Genomic DNA, 6,031 nt, shown 5'->3' on the forward strand with positions numbered 1-6,031 from the left:
GTGCCGAAGGATTCTCAGCATGCCGGAGCCAGCCAAGTCAGCCGCCGCCTCCCCGGAGCCGGCAGGCCGGCCAGCCGGCCGGCGGGGAAGCCAGGGAGGCCGGGCGGGCGGGCAGGGAGGGAGGGAGGGAGGGGGGAAGCCGGGCCTCGCCTCCGCCGCCGCCTCCTCCTCCCCGGAGCCGGCAGGCAGGGGGGGGAAAACCGGCCTCGCCGCCGCCGCGGGGAGATGGGGGGATGGAGGAGACGGAGCTCTTCTCCCCCCCTCTCCCGCGAGTATCGCGGGTCCCCCCTTGTGCTTATCTAATTCCCTCTTGAAGCCATCCACCCTTGTAGCCGCCGCCACCTCCTGTGGCAGTGAATTCCATGTGTGAAAGAACTGATCCCAGGAGCTTGTGAAGAAACTCAACCAGTTTATTTGTATATTATGCAACTTGGGTCTGGAGTAGGGTCTGCAGGTTGACTGCTGTGGCAGACAATCTTCGGCCCCTGTGTTCCTGTCTCCTGCTGCCACATCAAGCAGCAGCAGGAGTGAAAATGAAGAAGGAGATGGTGTCTATCATGTTTACCACTGAGACTTGGAGGATTCGTAGAGCCCCCCTTGAAAAGTTGACATCACTTCTGGGTAGGATTGCCAGCCTCCAGGTGGGACCTGGGGATCTACCGGAATTACACCTCCTCTCCAGACTACAGAGATCAGTTCCCTGGAGAAAATGGATGTTTTGGAGGGTGAACTGTATGGCCTTGTCCCCCACTATGGTCCCTGTCCTCCTCCAGCTCCATCCTCAAATCTCCAAGAGTTTCCCAGCCTGGATCTGACAATCCTACCCCCACATCACCCACTGGAGGTCAGGGGGGACCTAGCAACCCTACTTCTGAGTCTTACACCTGAGAACCCTAGCCTAAAGGCCATTACGACAACCACTCCAGAAGCCACCTGAGCAACCACAACCAGAGCTCCGTCTTCCCAGACACACCGTGAGCCAGAACTGCAACTGATCTCCAGACTACAGACATGAATTCCCCTGGGGACAATGGCAGGTTCACAGGGTGAACTCTATAACACCACATCTCTGCTAAGTTCCCTCCACAAATTCTCCCCTCCCCGGACTTTGCCTCCAAATCTCCAGGCATTTCCCATTCCAGAGCTGGCAGCCCTAGATGGTATGTATAAGCTCATCACACTGCCCCACAGATAGGGTTGCCAGGTCCTACCCAGCTACCAGCAGGGTGCTCCAGGGTCCGTCCCAGGATCTTCTGGTGTGTGGACAAAATGTGTGCACCGCCCAGGCTCTTTTTGTAGCAGGAGCTCCTTTGCATATTAGGCGACACACCCCCTAATATAGCCAATCCTGCAAGAGCTTACAGTAGCCCCTGTAAGAAGAGCTCTGTAAGCTCTTGGAGGATTGGCTACATTAGGGGGTGTGTTGCCTAATATGCAAAGGAGCTCCTTCTACAAAAAGAGCCCACCTGGAAGTGACGGCATCATATCGCTGCCATATCAGGAGTGATGCTCTAGTTTTGGGACAAAGCTCTATGGTTTGAGCCCAATTTGACAATGGAGTTTTGCCCAAAAGCTAGAGTGCCCCCCCCCCCGATGTCGGCGACATAATTGTGTCACTTCTGGGTGATGTCATTCTGTCGCATTAGAGGACATTTGCGGGTGGGGTTTTCCCCCATTGGCCACTTGGCTGGCAGTAGAAAGGGCCCCACAAAAGTGAAGGAGCCCCGCCTGGAACAGGGGTCTGGCAACCCTACCCACAGAGTTTTCTCCCCCTCTGGGGAATTCACCCAATGAATAGGGTCAGATCCAGAATGAAGAGGGGGAGCCCTGGCTTGGAGAGCCCAGGCAAGCCCAGTCTCATCAGATCTCGGAAGCTAAGCAGTGCTGACTCTGGCAAGTACTTGGAAGGGCGACCTCCAAAGAATAGCAGGGCTGGAATGCAGAGGCAGACAATAGCAAGCCACCTCTCTGAAACACCCAAGGCCCATTAGGGGCCGCCAGACGTCAACCATGACTTCCAGGCATACACACACACACAAAATACCCCTCCAAAAAAAAGAGTGGAGAGGGAGTAAATGCAACAAGCTGTTGTGGCACAGTACCTACACTGCTGAGCATGAAGTGGGAAACCTGGGTTCAAACCCTTCATTTAAAGTGGGCCTTACACAGACGTTCCAAGTACTTTGTTGTCCCTTTGTGTTGTGAGAAAGGGCAAAGCAAATTTCAGCAGGGAAACCGTCCTTTCAGACCTCCCTTGTCCTGTGACCATATGATGCTGCCTTATACTGAGTCAGACCATTTGGTCTACAATGGTCAGGACTGTCTACTACAGGACAGTGGCTCTCCAGGGTCTTCAGCAGAGGTCCTTCACATCACCTACTGCCTGACCCTTTTAAGCAGAGATACTGGGGACTGAACCTGAGATTTTGTGCATGCCAAGCAGGTGCCCAGCCACTGAGCCACAGCCCCTTCCACTGTGTTTTCCATCTCCTGAGCTGCCTGCCCACTCAGTTCTTAGCCTGAACAGGGCTGCCTCCTCCCCCCACCCCGCCCCCTCTCCCATAATTAAGAAGCCACTCAAAGCTTGCTGCTGAAACACGAGCTTATTACCAAGTGAGACGCAATCAGAGGAGGGCCAGCTCTCTCCACAACAGCTCCTTGGTGGACAGTTACAAATGCATTTTATTATTGGAAATTCTTCACAATTACCAGATCAGATCAGCTGGCAGGGCACCAGGGTTGCTTATCAAAGGCACCCACCCAGAACCTTCTCCTTCCCTGCTCTGCTGGGAATATGAGGCAGAGGAGCTGGCCGAAGTTGCAGAGGACAAGGCTCTGGTAAGACCTCATTAAGCCCGGGAGGAGGGAAGGAAGCACTCCATGGATATGATTGCACCCTCTTTTTCTGGGCTCCAGGGCAAAGGGGGAAGGGGAGGTTTTTGCAGCCACAATAACAGGGACACCAGCCTCCAGGTGGGACCTGGAATTATAGATCATGTCCAGACTACAGAGATTAGTTCCCCTGGAGAAAATGGATGCTTTGGAGGGTGGACTCTACGGCAATGTACCCCACTGAGGTCTCTGTACTCCCCAGGCTCCACCCCCAAATCCCTAAGAGCTTCCCAACCTGTATCTGACAACCTTATCTCCCCATCCCCCACTGATGGCTAGGCAGGACATGGCAACCCTACACAGGAAGCTGCCCCCTCCCACAGGCAGGTGCAGAGCCATAGTGCCTGGGTGCTGGAAAATAGACTGTAGCGGATGGGTAAGCACACATCTTAAATGCCCAGTAGGTGAGCTGGCCCTGTTCTGTTTTCCCTTCATTGCACCTCTTTTTTGCCTAGATGGTGTATATACTCCATTCTGGAGCTAGATGCCTAGGAGGTTTTGCCTAGGAGGTACGCAAGGCAAAGCTATGATCAGCAAACTGCTTCCTTCAGCACCTGTTTGGTCAGGTCTCCGCTGACCCGCCCCTTGAGGAAGTCTCATCTGCAAAGACCCACCACCGGGCAGACTGTGCTGGTTTTTGCTGGGAGGGACCACCCACATTTTAATGTTTTTCACCCACTTCAAAAGGAGACCAAAGAGGCCTCTGGCTCCCTGCAGGCAACGAGCTTGCGGGAAATCTGCTGAATACAGAAACCCAGAAGGGAAGCAGCACTGTCTGGGGCAGACAGTTCCAGGTTAAAGAAACATACTGGAGGACTCTTGGTGGGTCCCGGAAGCTTATTCTAGTATCTTCCCCTTCCCACTGATGGAGAATCTGGGGAGTGTTCTCGGCAGGACTGTTTCTCAGGATGCTGGAAAGCACTCCCAATGTTTTTAATTTTATTTAAGAGCCAAGTGCCCCAGCACTGGGGCAGGGGAGGTTTAATTCTCATTTTACTTATTTTAAATACTTCTATCTGAAACATGCGCAATGAGACTCATAGCATTTCTTTCAGAACCCTTAACACATTAAGCAGGTAAACAAAATAGCAGCTATCGAAAACAACCTCCCATCTCCAAGTGTATTAAAAGCATAAAAATCCTTAAAACCGACCACAGGAGCAGGAGCTACAAACAATCTAAATAGATGAGAAGCAAAACAAAAGAAAAGTACCCAAAACCACTTACCAATGTTCCTTCTATGCTGTTCCCTAGAGAGAAGAATCTCTCTCTCTCTTTCTCTCTCTTGCACACACTCACACACACACTTGCACTACAGAGTTGCTCTTCGCTGGAGTGGAGCTGGCACCCTGCCTTTCCCCCCCATGAGGCTAATAGTAGCTTAGGACCCCAGCTTTTTCCTGGGGAATTGCACAGGGAGAAAGATTAACTTCACTCCAGTGCCATTGCTCCAGTCCACAACATCATCCCGTGTGTGTGTGTGTGTGTGTGTGTGTGTGTGTGTGAAAGAGAGAGAGAGAGAGAGAGAGAGAGAGAGATCTGACAAGATTGGGCTGCACTATACCCTTCCACATTCCCCTTCCCCTATATAGCCACTTTTAAATAAAATTATTGCAGACCATGAGAGATTTGGCCATGATTTTTCAGCATCTGTCCTATTAGCCTGCCTCATGAGGCAGGCGAAAAGCAACAAGGGATTCTAAGCAACAAAACGCAATGGGAAGCCCCATATAACTCGGGGGGGGGGGGCTCATTTGAGTTCCCAAAACCATGTTCTCCCCTTCCTAGGACTGTCAGTACTCTAATAACATATAGCAACTAGGAAGAGCAGAAACTTCCTTTCCATATTATTTTGCCCAAGACATGCATAATTACATATCAAAAGAACTATGCTGCTCACTGGAAAACCTACCAGGTATTAAAAGGAAGCTGAATTTCCTCCTGAGCTGGCAGCGACACAATTTAACTTTCAGCAAAACACCAAGGTAGAAAGGAAGCTACCTTGGTGAAGGGGCTCAACTACCAGATGCTGGCATGCTTATGAGAGACAGGGACACTTGGCCAACAGACAAAGGGCAACATCTTGAACAGGTGCATTGTAGGCAATTTGTGCTTCTTATCAAACTGTTTGGTATTGGCAGCTCCCCAAGAGCTTCTTCTGTCAAGGCAAGTTATCTTTGCAAACTGTGTCTAGGGATTTTTGTTTCCTAAAGACGAAACTGTGCAACAGATCTCACAATCTGGCATCCGTTGGACTATGTTTGCAAACCAAGGAAGCTGAAGCTGTGCACACACCAGTTGTCTCCGTGTTCTCTGAAGAAGAGCTACATTTGTCAGGGAAGAACTTCTTTTCATCCCACTCTTTTCCCTCCATGCACGCACACACACAGAGTTTGCTGATATGCACTATACAACACAGCCAGAAGTTCACAGTAAATCATTCATATTTATGTCAAAGCAAGTTTCCAATAGGGATAGAGAAACCTTATTGATTCCTCCATGGCACCAAACTTGAAAGGCCAGGCTGCTCAACAGCAAGAGCACGAGAGCAGGGCTAGGAGGCCTGGGTTCCAGTCCCACATCCACACACAGACTCCTGCGGCTTAAGCACATTTTAAACTTTTTTATTTACATTATTTCTAGTTTGCCTTTCTCAGTGAGATTCAAGAGGGCTTGTTTGTAAATATTAAATGCAAACAGTAAGAACGACAGTCTAAATGGATGAGATGAACGATCCATCTAATTTAGTCTCCTGTTTCATTCTGTGGCCAATCAGATGCCCCTTGGAAGGCCCACAAGCAGAGTACAGAGGCCAAAGTCACGCCCTATAGCTGCTCCACGCAGCAATGGTATTTAAAGGGAAGTCCCATCTAGTCAACAGACACTGATAGACCTGTGTATGTAAAGTGCCATCAAGCTACAGCCCACTTATGGTGGCCTCACAGGGTTCTCAAGGCAAAGTCTTCCTTGGTGGTCTCCCATCCAAGTGTCAACCCTGCTTTTGAGAAGAAGACGGGGGTGGCATAAGCCCCTCTCCCTCCCCTCCTGCAAGATTTAAAGGGCCCTTCAGCTGATCCATGGGGAACACGTGGCCCACCAGTCAGCTAGAGGGCCCTTTAAATCTTGCAGGAGGGAAAGA

The 6,031-nt window shown here is 50.8% G+C and overlaps 1 protein-coding gene across 3 annotated transcripts in view; it reads right to left on the reverse strand.

Annotated features, from left to right (window-relative positions):
* GFRA2 (GDNF family receptor alpha 2) overlaps window positions 1-6,031 on the reverse strand; it is a 116,818-nt gene that overhangs the window by 88,082 nt on the left and 22,705 nt on the right. The window lies entirely within an intron of this gene.

Source organism: Gekko japonicus, unplaced genomic scaffold (genome assembly GCF_001447785.1).
Source record: "Gekko japonicus isolate JY-2015 unplaced genomic scaffold, Gekko_japonicus_V1.1 scaffold208, whole genome shotgun sequence".
NCBI lineage: Eukaryota > Metazoa > Chordata > Lepidosauria > Squamata > Gekkonidae > Gekko > Gekko japonicus.